This window comes from Mustela lutreola, chromosome 2 (genome assembly GCF_030435805.1).
Source record: "Mustela lutreola isolate mMusLut2 chromosome 2, mMusLut2.pri, whole genome shotgun sequence".
In the NCBI taxonomy this organism is placed as follows: Eukaryota; Metazoa; Chordata; class Mammalia; order Carnivora; family Mustelidae; genus Mustela; species Mustela lutreola.
This window is the reverse complement of record NC_081291.1, coordinates 192,794,208-192,807,551: the sequence shown is the minus strand read 5'-3', so window position 1 is coordinate 192,807,551 and position 13,344 is coordinate 192,794,208. Positions and strand designations below refer to the sequence as shown.

The 13,344-nt window shown below is 37.2% G+C and overlaps 1 protein-coding gene and 1 pseudogene across 4 annotated transcripts in view; one reads left to right on the top strand and one right to left on the bottom strand.

The window, feature by feature from the left end:
* ROBO1 (roundabout guidance receptor 1) overlaps window positions 1-13,344 on the bottom strand; it is a 1,177,330-nt gene that overhangs the window by 739,620 nt on the left and 424,366 nt on the right. The window lies entirely within an intron of this gene.
* On the top strand, window positions 7,832-8,445 carry LOC131826043 (B-cell CLL/lymphoma 7 protein family member C-like; annotated as a pseudogene).

Here is a 13,344-nt window from a genome sequence, read left to right as displayed (position 1 = left end):
CTACACCCTACCACAGCCACTTCCTAATCGTGAGATGATAACTCGAGTGACCGCATTCTGACTGTGGCGAGGCTATAACATCTCTGGCTGTCTCCTTGCCCTGCCATACATTCCAGGGCCATCAGCAATTACATTGAAACAGGTCTTTCCCTTTTGGACAGTTTATAAGCTGTTGCTACTTTTATTAAAGTTACTGTTGCTTTTTCACTGTTGTTAATCCTCTACCAATATTTTTCAGTGTTTCATTGTGCCTTGCACACTGGGGTGCTTTGTAGATACTTGATGATTTAATACAGCCCAGGTTTGAAATATGGTAGCTTCTACAACTGGCCAGAATATTCAAATATTAATGAGAAGTTAAGATGGTGGGGATTCATTTGGAATTAGGTCACGAATAACTTTTGAGAAGAACCTAACTGAAGTCAGTTTCATATTCCTCAAATCCTAGATAAACAGATGCACTGATACAAATTTGTTAAGTTTACTTTCTTATCTTTGATGTAAATGGCTATATGTTGGTTACTATTTATATTCATAAAGAAATACAGTCATCTGATTTTTGAATTACAATTATAATACAAAATAGGGCTGATGATGGCTTAATGAAAGTGGCTTCTGATGATGACAAAACTATGGATATATCTTTCTGACCAGAACGAAGGACTCTCTAAATGCTCCTTTTTCATAGTTTCAATTTCTCAGAGGTCTGAAACCTCAGTGGGATGACAGAATATGCTGGGATTGCTTTTAAATTCTACTGTCATCATGAGGTAGAAAATTATGTCCTAAACAGACAGCCTGGCTCTCAGTTTCATTTCATATGACTTTTTATCAAAACCTGAAACACTTTTTTAACTCTTCAAAAAGTCCTTTTCTTTCTCTTATGTCTGAACACATATGCTTTGAACAGTGGTCTACATAAATGCTCAGCATCTAAGTGAATTTTTTGGGCATTATTTTGTGTGTGTGTGTGAGATAAAATCATTTCTTAGAAGTTATGTGAGCATCAACTTTCCAAATGAGGTCTGACTTTTTAAATAAAATTTCCTAAATTAAAAAGGTTCAGTGTAAAGCCTTATTTCCTAAAAAGAGCTACACAGATATGCTCACCATCTTAGATCAGAGACATATCATCTAAAAATTATCATTTTGCAAAGTAAAATGTATTCTAGAATCACATGTGTATTTATTGTATTAATGATTCTTTTATAATTATTCAGAAAGAAAAACTGGGCTATACTTTACAATTAGAGCTGAAGTAGTTTTCTAATAGATACTTTAGTTATGGCTATAATAATTATGAAATTTGAATTGTAGACAGTCAAAATATTCACTTTAATGTTTTCTTGGAATTAATAATAAGGTGATGGGTTAAAAAAAAAAAATTCCACAAAATAGTATGTCTTTTTTTTGCAGAAGTATGTGTAGATACATATAATTTTATAGGTAAATAGACACAGACAGATAAACCCATAGGAGTCTAGAAAGGACCATACCCTAAATTTCAACAATATTTTTATTCAAGAATTGATAATACAGAAGGGATGAATGGGTGTTGTAATTCCTCCTTTGCTTTTAGTTTTATTTTCTAAATATTTCAATAAACATACATTAAGTAATAATGTGCATGTGTGCCTTAAAAGACACTGAACACTTATACTGCTTAACAATAGTATTCTAAGGAAAACCGAAACTTCTTCAATATGTCAGCATGTCTGTTGGCTTTAAAATATTTCTGATGACAGTCAAGGTCAAGTATTAGCTTACAGGCAGCACAGCCTAAATTATCCTTTCAACAAACTGTACTAAATAATGACAAGATAGGTAAATAATACATTTCAGTCACTAAATTAATAAAGGATTTAACTTCTAAGTGACATCTGACATGTCAAATAATTTCAATATACTCAACTACAGACAATGAATGGCAATGCAGTATTATTGGCAAAAAAATATTTGGAAACCTTGTGGAGAAGACAAGAGGGAAAGACCCTGACCACAGGTGATCTACCAGAAGCCACCACAAACAGGAGCAGACAATGGCTTCAGAGTCTAGCTAAAATGTATCAACAAATGTAGCACATAACATTCCCATGTCAAGAAAGAAAAGTAGTTGGCTCACTCGTTAGGGTACACGAATAAGAATTTTCAACAAAGGTACTGAGTAAACCATGAGCTTAAACCAAATGTAGTAGATGTGAATGGAGGGCTCAGACAGGAAAGAGTGCAGAAAAGTTATTTTTGTTACGTGGAGATATGCATAGATAATAATACAAAGAGCAGAAACATCTCTTATCATGGCCATAATGATAATGTGTTATCAATGTGTTAAAATGAAAATGTATGCATTTATTTGCACTTGTTATCTGTAAGATTAAGTTTTCTTTCCTTTCAGTCTTTTTTTTTTTTTTTTTTAAGGTGGGGAAGGCAGATGGGAAAAACAACCATGGAAAAAGTGTCATAATAATCTGGAGGCAGTAATCTGGAGGCAGAGGACTAATAAAGTAATTCTTGGGATCTGGAGAAGGCATCCCATTGGGGGTCATGTTTGTTCTGGATTTTATTTATTTATTTATTTATTTATTTATTTTTTTTAACGATTTTATTTATTTATTTGACAGACAGAGATCACAAGTAGGCAGAGAGGCAGAGAGAGAGAGAGGAGGAAGCAGGCTCCCTGCTGAGCAGAGAGCCCGATGCGGGGCTCGATCCCAGGACACCGAGATCATGACCTGAGCCGAAGGCAGCGGCTTAACCACTGAGCCACCCAGGCGCCCCTGTTCTGGATTTTAAATTATAAACAGTGCTGTATCTCTAATGACAACCATCTCTGGCAGGAATTTGCTGCATGGTATGTTTGTCAGCAAAAGTTATCAGTGAGTTGTCTATTGCATGTTTTGGAAAGGGGAAAAGAGACAACTACTTTAGAAACTTCATGTGCATATGGCAAAGCTAATGTTTGTATGTTTCCTCCCATTTCCAAAGGGACACAACAAAGGAGACTTACAATCAAAATTCTAAGTTTCTTCTGCAAAAAAAAGGCCTGGTTATGACTGAATAATAATTCAATTTAAAGCCCCAAAGTTTCATTGGAAAAATAATATCAATTCAGTTCTAAATAGTAACATTCTACTGCCTTTGTAACATCCAAACAACATACTATATAACACAATAGTTAGCCAACAACCTAGCCAAGGCCCTGTCTCGATTTCCTAAGGTTTCAGATTCTGACTCTACTTGAGAAGGTAACACTGAAAAAGCTTTGTGGAAGAAAATAAACATCTGTGATATTTTAGCATAAGAATTCATGAGTTGTGAATTTATGACCTAGGTCTAATAAAAATGATAGAGTCACAAAGTGGTAAGAAGCCAATGAAGAAAAACTGGAAGTAAATGCTGGTACATATTCATAAGAATACTGAAGCCCAGAGAGAATTTCAGTAACTTCCTCACTGACATAGCATTAGCTAAATGTTCATTAGGGTCCAAAACTTCAATAAAAGCTGGAAATTTAATACCATACTTTCAATAATGGGCAGTCAACTAGTAAGAAAATTAATAATAAAATAGGAGACTTACGGGCACCTGGGTGGCTCAGTTGGTTAAGTGTCTGATTTCAGCTTAGGTCATAATCTCAGGGTCCTGGGATCCAGCCCCACATTGGGTTCCTTACTCAATAGGTGGTCTGATTGTCTCTCTTCTGCCCCTCTCCCTCCTTATGCTCTCTCTGTCTCTCTCTCAACTAAATAAATAAAATCTTTTTTAAAAAAGAAAAAAATAAGATACGAGACTTGGGGTGCCTGGGTGGCTCAGTGGGTTAAAGCCTCTGCCTTCAGCTCAAGTCATGATCCCAGGGTTCTGGGATCAAACCCCACATCAGGCTCTCTGCTCAGCGGCGAGCCTGCTTCTTCCTCTCTCTATCTCTCTGCCTGCCTCTCTGCCTACTTGTGATCTCTGTCTGTCAAATAAAATAAATAAAATCTTAAAAAAAAAAGATAGAGGAGATTTGAATAGCACTGCAAACCAACTGGAACTAATAGACATCTATGGGATACTCAACAACAGCAAAATTATATATATATTCTTTTCAAGTGTGAATGGAACATTTTTTTTTTTTAGGATAGACCATATGCTAGGCATAAAACAAACCTCATTAAATGTAAAATAATTATAATAATAACATGAAGTATGCTTTCCAATCACAATGGAATAAAAGTAGAAAACATGAACAAAAAGAAATCTGGGAGATGCACAATTATGTGGAAATTATACAACACATTCTTAAATTAGTAGTGGACCAAAGAAGAAATCACAATAGAAAACAGAAAATACATCGAGAGGAATAAAAAGAAAGATACACATGATACACATTATACTAATTATACACATGATACACATTATACTATACATTATGGAATTCAGCTAAAGTAATGCTCAGAGGGAACTTTCAGTTACAAATGCATATATATATATATATATATATATATATATATATATATGTAATAAATACTATGCATACACACACACAGAAGCAGAAAGATTTCAAATTAATAACCTAATCTTCTATCTAAGATAGAGGAAAAAGAAGAGCAAAATAAACCCAAAGCAAACAGAAGGAAATAAATAATAAACATAGGAAATAAATAATGAAGAAGGAAATAAATAATAAAGTGGAAATTATTGAACTAGAGGAGAGAAAAAGTAGAGAAAATCAATGAAACCAAAAGCTGATTCTTTGGAAAATTTAAGACTATTGACATACCTTTAGACTGACCAAAAAGAGAGGTGAGATGGGAGTAGGGAGGGAAGGGAGAGAAAGAAGACTGCAATTAGTAAAATCAGAAGAATAAGAGAGAACAGTACTACCAATCTTTCAAAAAAATTAAAATTGTAGGATATATGCCAGTATATTAAATAGCTTAGATGAAATGTACACAGTCATAAAAAGACACACTATTACAACTGACTCAGGAAGAAACAGATAATTTTACAGACCTATAACATGCAAAGAGATTGGATTAGGAATTTTAAAATATCCCCCAAAAGTCCAAGCCCAGATAGCTTCATAGGCAAATTCCACCAAACATTTAAAGAAAAATTAATACATTTTCAAAAAATCTTGTTAAAAAACCAACCAACCAACCAACCAACCAAAAAGACAGAAGGGAAGGAGAACTCCCTAACTCATTCTATGAGGTTAGCAGAACTCTGATACCTAAAACCAGACTATCAGACTAAGACATAAGAAAAGAAAATCACAAATGAACATCTCTTATAAAAGTAGAAGTGAAAATCTTCGATAAAATGCTAGCAAACTGAATCTAGCAATATTCCACGAAAGGAGGAGGGGGAGGAAGAGAGGGAGGAGGAGGAGGGGGAAGAAGGAGGAGAAGGAGAAGAGCAGCAGCAGAAGTAGCATCATTGCTAAATGGGATTTATCTCAGGAATGCAAGGTTGGTTTACCATTAAAAACAAAACAAAAACAAAGTAATACAACATATAAATGGGACAAAACAAACAAAACCAACCATGATCCCCTATATAGACACATAAGAAGCATTTGAAAAAATTCAATACTCTTTTCATGATTAAAAAAAATGAAAACAATAGGAGTAGAAAAGAGTATATTCAAACTGATGAAGGACATCTATAAACAATCCACATCATGATTAACTGAAGGGTTGAGTGCTTTCTTCCTACAGAAAACAAACAAACAAACAAACAAAAAAAACCCAAAACATGTCTGGTCTCTTCACTTCTATTCAACACTGCACTGGAGTTTCTAGCCAGTACATCCAGGTGAGAAAAAGAAATCAAAGGCATCCAGATTGAAAAGGAAGACACAAACTTATCCTATTTGTAGTTTATATGATCTCATATATAGAAAATCCTAAGCAATCCACTAAACAATGATTAGAACTAAGTGAGTTCAGTAAGGTTGTGGCATACAAGAACAATACACAAAACCCAATTCTGTTCCTATATCATTTCAATAAGCAATGGAAAAATGAAATTAAGAAAATATTTCATTTACATTAAAAAATAAATTTAGAAATACACTAACAAAAGGAGTGTAAAACTTACACTCTGAAAACTACAAAACACTGTTAAAAGAAAGGAAAGAATATTTAAATAAGTGGAAAAAACATTTCATATTCATGGGTCTAAAGATCTAATACCTAAAGATAACATTACTCCCCAAACTGATCTACAGATTCAATGCAATCCTTATTAGAATCCCCGCTGGCTGCTTTATAGAAACGGACAAGCTAATTTAAAAATTTATGTGGATTATAAGGAACTGAGAAGACACAAAATAACCTTGTAGAAGAACAAAATTGGAAAGCTCATAGGGCCCAATTTTAAAACTTATGTCAATGCAACAATAATCAAGACTGTGTAGGAGTAAGAAAGGGACAGGTAGGGCAAGACAGGTAGGAGGTGAAGTGAGTGTGGTCATGCACGGGCTATGTAACCAGGCTCACAGAAATCCCAGATGTGAAGATATAGACATGATATTTATAAGAACACCTTGTTTGTACTCATGATAGTTACAAGTCCACCAGGTTCCTTCTAAATATAGACATGATATTAACAAATCCACCATGATATTGATAAGAAATCTACCAAGTTACCTGGTCAATTTCCCATAAATGACCCACCATAAAAACCCTTGGTGGTAACCCATTCTGAACCCCTCTTACCCTAGACAGCTCTTTTTTTTCTATTCTTACCTTTACTTAATAAACTTTCACTTCACCCTTTTTTCTGGAAGATTCATGTCTTGAGTCTGTGAGATAAGAACTCTGAAGCCCTGTGACAGTAGTGACATAAGATAGAAGATAGACTGATAAATAGAACAGAAGAGTTAAAAAACAAATCTGTGTGTCTATGGCCAAATGATATTCAACAAGGGTACCAAGACCACTGAACAGGCAAAAAAGTCTTTTGAACAGATAGTGCTGGGAATTTTGTGTATTCACAGGCAAGAGAATTCTCTCCCAGTATGTATATAAATTAACTAGAAATAAATCAAAGACCTAAATATAAAATCTAAACCATACAACTGCTCCAACCACCTGCTCCTCCACCAGCACAAACCACAATGCTAGCTCTCTCTAAAATAAATAAATCTTAAAAAATAAAAGGAATAAAGTACAGTACACACTACAGTATGGATGAACTTTGAAACCATGATGCTCAGAGAAAGACACACACCATAAAAGAAAAAATCCATATATTATAAGATTTCATTGATATGAAATACCCAGAATAGGAAATTCTATGGAGACAGAAAGTAGATCGGTGATTGTGTAGGGCTGTTGAGATTGGAAAACAGATGTGCAATAGCTAAAGGACCTAGGAATTTTTTTTTTTAAGTGATAAAAATGTTCTAACTTGACGGAAGTAGAAGTTGTACATGAGTACAACCACTGAAGTGGCTTTTAGGCGAAATGTAAGGTATGTGAATTACATCTCAAAAAACCTCTTAAAAAATGCTATTTGAGGCCTCTCCCAGACAAACGGAAATTGTGGTTAAAGTAAAATAATTTTGCTTTACAGTTTTATATTGCCTCACACATGTCAAATGACATCAAATCACATGATCTCAAGTGATCTCAGAGACAACTGTGAGAAATAAAATTAAACTAGTTGAAGTAGTTTTGAGAGTCACCAATGATCACTCAACTTTGTGGAGTGGTTTACTTTAAAAGATCAACTGTAAAGGAAGGGCTCATCCGACTGCTGCAGGGACAGCAGGCTGAGACAGAGGCACCTGGGCCTGGTGCAGAGCCCGAGTCTGAGGGACTGGAGGGGGACCAGCCCTGGGCCTGGCCTCAGCCCCAGCTCCTACACCATGGACCAGAGCCTGGCCGAGGATGACATTAAGAAGCTGATGGCCACCATCGAGAAGGTCTGAGGATGGAAGAAGGGCTGGGCAACACTTCCCTTCATATATGTTCAAATGGATGCCAGTGGTGGACCCTCCAGGAGGAGGAGCAACGAAGGTGAGGTGGCAGGACAGAGAGAACCTGAGGCCTGGAGAGGCGGGGCAGGGGTGCCAGGCCCCAAGGGGGTCATTCTGTTGGATCTCATTCTGTTGGATCTCAATGATGAGAATAGTAACCAGAGATTCCATTTGGAAGGCTCTCTGCAGAAGAGCACTGAGCCGAGCCCTGGGGGCACCCCCCTACTCAGCCACCCTGTGTCATCGGTGGGACCACTGGCAGAGATCCCACAGGGTTTTCGGCCCCTGAGGCTGGGCCGAGAGAGATCCTGGGGGCCTAACTGCAGGCAGCAGTGATGAACTCCCCTGTTCCAGGACTCCTGGAGGCCGAGGCCCCCGAAGCTTACTCCATCTTGCAGCCGGTGCCACCTGTCCTGGAAATAGCCCAGGCTGACCCAGAGGACTTACACATCTGCCCAAATGTCCCTGAGCCCTGAGAAGCTGGTCTGCCTGTCCTGGCACCCCAAATGGTCTCACAAAAGGAGACCCTTTGTTAAAGAAAAAATTAAAAAAATTAAAAAAAAACCCTTCAACTGTATAAATTGATATTCCTTTAAATGTCAAAATCTCATTCAAATTTAAATCACCTATAAAATGGACAATAATTAAGTGGCCCATAGATTTCTGGCTATGCTCCTGACATTAAGCAAAATCCTTTTTGTTGTTGTTCTTGCTTTTAATTTGTTTGTTTGATTTTGAATAAATGTAAAATGAAAGCCAAAAAAGAGATCTTACTTTTACAAAATCAAGGTTTTGGTTCCTATAAGTTCCTAATTATTTTAGGATAACATTTCTCCAAGCTCTTTCCATATACGATTTTTGGTAAGTATTCATTTCATTCCTGTTCAGTTCAGCTGTTTGAATACGAGGTCTAATTTTATGACATCTTGACTTTTTTTTTTTTTCCAATGAAAGACAAAGCTATATAAAAGCTCACTAACTATCCAGTGATTATTTCTAATTAAAGGGATCTGATTGAAAAAAAAAAAAAGTTGTGGGAAATTAAAAGGAAAGTATGGTGTGCCCTTTGCATACATGTCTGTACTAGTTCCCATTACTGGGAAAATGATTTAAAGTACAGTATGTGCAACCCGTTCTTCTGGTAATTACAAATCAAGACATATGTCTTTGCAACAACAAGAAACTACCTTCCATTTCAAGCATTCCTCGGCTCTTGCTGAGTTAACTGTGTTTCCCAAAAATCCCGGCAAAGGTAATTTTGAACAGGGTATTCTGTCGGAGGCAGGCCCCTGGCCAGGGCGGCCTCCGCCATTAAAAGATGGCGCCTGGCTAGTTGCCAGGTGAGGATTGCCTCGTGAGACTAAGCGGAAGGCCCAAAGAGGAAGTAAACAGCATTGGTTGCTAGCGAAGTTGTTCGTTTAGGTGCACAGCCTGATTCGCTCCCTCCTGTACCCTGCTCGCTGATTGGTCATGTAAGCGTATATAAGTGTGTAGACTTGCAGAAATAAAGAGAGAGAAGATGCATCTGAACCAGAGTTCTTGTCGTCCTTGCGGGGCGAGGGCGATAGTATCCTCCTGCTAGATCATCCTTTTGCTGCATTTCTGCCTTTTGAATAGCAGGACTGCTAACTATAAGTGGAAGTATCCCATTACACTGCTAGGTTTACTTTCCTTTAATACTCTAATCACGCCAGAATGTCCTAGAGGGAAAAAAAAGCTGCACAATGTCTAGACAAATTATATATCCCTTTTCTGTTCTCTTGCCTTTACCATGTAATTCATCAACTAAAAAGATTTATGGATGCTCATTGCTTATAAATTTGACAGATTAACTTCACATTTATACACGTTTTAAATTCGAACACACAGAACATAACTATCAAGCAGATTGAAGAGAACTGAAGCTATTTCTAAATTAGCCAAGCTACAGATACATCGCACTATGTAGGAAGAGTTAAGAATCAGTATTAACTTTTCAACTTGTACCACTGAATAACGTAAGTAGGCAGTTTGTTTTACGGACAAACTATTATCCTAAGTGTCTATCTGTAACAAAAGTATAAGAAAAAAAAATTGTGAGACCAGAGCAAAAGTACATTGAGACAATCTAGTTAATGGAATGTGTTATTTTCTTTTTGTTCAGACTCTAGCCTTCACTGTTCTCCAAATATTGAGCTGGTTGATATTAGATATGGAGTACTGTTCCTGAGTCCATGAGATAAATTATTAAGGACTGAAACACTATAGTAGATAATGTGATGAGAGTAGACATAAAGGGGAAGAAAAATTAATTTAACTAGTTGAATCTGAGAGAATTAGTTTCACAGACAAGAACATGCAAGCAGACACACCACACATAAACGCACATAGGCACACAAAATAATTTCTAATGTGAGAAACCACACTTGGGGCAGTCATGTGATTACATACTCTATGACGAAGTGATGAGAAGCACAATATGGTTCTCTGTGATGATCTTTTACCTGTTTAATCCCTCAATTCAGTGTGCAGACATAGAAGTGCTAGGGTAAAGGCAGAGGGTTCTTTTATACTCGATTCAATACTTCTGATTTATTCAGTCAACAGGAAGTCAATAGGTAGCTCAGAAAGGTTTTAGGGAGAGGTTTAGGGTGGCAGTGTGGAGGATGTACCACAAGTTAGGTTCCAAAGGAAGAAAACGTAAGTTATTGCCGCTCTAGGAAAGGCACCACAACAACACTGTTGCCACGTCTACCTCCACTTACTACTCTGGCTCCTTCTACAACCACCACCGCTAGTGGGTTGAATTGACTGAGTACTTACCATGTGCCAGGGATGTGTCTAAGCTTTTCACAGCTACAATCAGACTTGACTCTCCCCACAGTTTTATATGGCAAGGAGAGTGATAGGGAACAGTTAAAATTCTTCTTTTCCTTGTTCTTTTCTGCACCCTGTACTGCTGCTCCTCTGCCTTCTAAAGGCCTGATCTACAATCTGGGCAGCTCTCACACCAGTATCCTTGATGACTCACCATCTCTGTCATTCCATGGGAGCTGCCTAGTAGCATCCCAACAGTAGATCAGGGCTGTATCCCCCATCTCTGCTCTGCAATTCTACAGCTGAGCGTGCCGGCTTCTGCCACTTCAATATGGTGACTGGCATAGTAGCAATTCAAGGTTTCTAGGTCAGAGCCGGGCTTTCAGCCCCGCTGACCACTCTTTATACCTTTGTCACCTGCTCCTCCTCCTACTTCCTGGCCTAGTTTGATGCATTTGCCACAGCTCATGAGTCATCTACTTCAGCAGGTAATGGACACTACTACACCCCAGTGTAGTCACTGGCATATAGATCCCTGTGGAAAGCATGTGAGTGAGTGGAATCACCATTTTCATAAATGTATTTCATTTTGAAAACACTACCCACAAATACTACCCATCAGAGTAGTAGTACACAGGTCCAGTTCTATACTTCCAGTCTAAGAACTCAGGAAAACACATTTCCCATTCATACAACATCTACAGTACTTAAATTTTTACTTAATGGGGAGAAGATGTTGTTTATCATCTCAGAAGAAAGGCTCACAAACTTAATCTTTTGATCTCAGATTTAAACCATTGTTGGGCATGATTCATTAATGAAATAGGTCTTCCTGCAAAGACATAACATCTATTTAAAAAGCATTAGATGCTTTTATGAAAGTGCAAACATCCCTCTTTTACTACTCAGCTTAATTTTAGCATGGGCTTTTCAATCATAAATGTATTCTCCTTGGGGTTTTGTCCTTCTTAGGAATGTAAAAGACTCATAAGATAACAGAAGGTTGACAGGACAGAATTCACCCAAGGAAAATACTATATTTTCCACTATAGATGTCTCAGAAGCTCGTGATTCAGTATCACCCAACTTTTGAATCTCTCATGTTACTATTTCTACTCTGTCATTGGTGTCCTTGTGTCCACCAATATCTAAGTTTGTCTTTATTTTTCTAATTCTGACATTTCCTAGTCAATGTGCTAGGTCTCTCTCTCCATCTGTAAAGGAAATCAGTGACCAGAAGAAGAGAGTTTCAGGGCATTGAGGATACTTGCCTCAGACCAACCAGAAAACTAGAATTTCTCTGAGTAATAGAATTTTTCAAGACTCCTTCCTCCATTTGCACTCTGGCTTCAGGCCATTCCCCCGCCCCCCATTAATACAAAGGGTTCTTTGTTCCTAGGTTCTTTACATTTTGGCCAAAAGGAACTGATTTCTTTTCTTATGTATTCACAGGAGCTGGGCTATCAAGAAGCCATGATATGGTGGGGGAATCTGTTAAACGTCTAGATTCATTAATTTTCCCTTTTATACCTGCTTCTGGAGGAATGTGTCTAGGATCAGCACCCTACATGGAACGAATGAGGAATTTTGCCTTCAAAGCTTAAGAAAATTCTTTAACCTATAGAATAACCTTCAAATGTGTGTTCTACTATCTTTCTTTTCTTGTCTCTAACAGGTAGTGAAAGTACAGACTTAAATGATGTTACTTTGGGTTTATAAAGGAAGGACAATAACCTTTCAGAACCCACCAGTTTGTAAGTCAAATGTATCTACTTAAGGGGTAAACAAATCTGTTGGACTTTTACCCCAGGAGCAATTGTAATATTCATCACAGAGAGTTAATGGAAATGCCTCAGGTATTAAGGTAAAAAGTGAACCATTATGTCAATTAAAAACATTAATTGAGGTAATTACAAGGAGATTTTAATTTATACAGAATTTAGTTATAATTTATATAATTATCCTCAGTTATACAGAAAAAATAATGAAGCTGTTTATCTAAAGTATTTACCTAACTGAAAACTGCAGCTACCGAGAGGCTGCGTTTACACAGTCAAAATTCCAATTTGAACTTGACCTGCCACAAGCCTGCTTGTCAGGTAATGAATTCCCTGAGGACAAGGTGGTTTGGAGAGAACACAAGACTTCTAAAAACGCAACACTTTGCCAAATCAGATTCCTTAATTTTGACTTTGTTTGAAACGAGTCTCATTTAAGCATAATTGCTAACATCTAGCACTAACCTCCTCTAGCTGTGGAGCCAGAAGGCATTTCTGTATATATAAAATATGAGTTCTGGTTCCTGAGTTTCTGAAGCTGAATAAATGGGCTCAAATTTCATTTCTAGATCAATGCAAACAAGGAATAAAACATGAGATTAAAAGGAAGAGGTAGCGTTTTGCACACATACTTTTTTGGTTTCTTCTTTGCATTCACAAAAAAATTATAAGTAAGATTAGGATCTGCTTGCGGGTGTGTTTTGGTGGTTTCGAATATTGGTTTTGAGCAGTCTCTAGAACAGACCTCCTTTGTTTGAATTCTGGCTTTACCACTTACACAGCTGTGTGATCTTCATCATA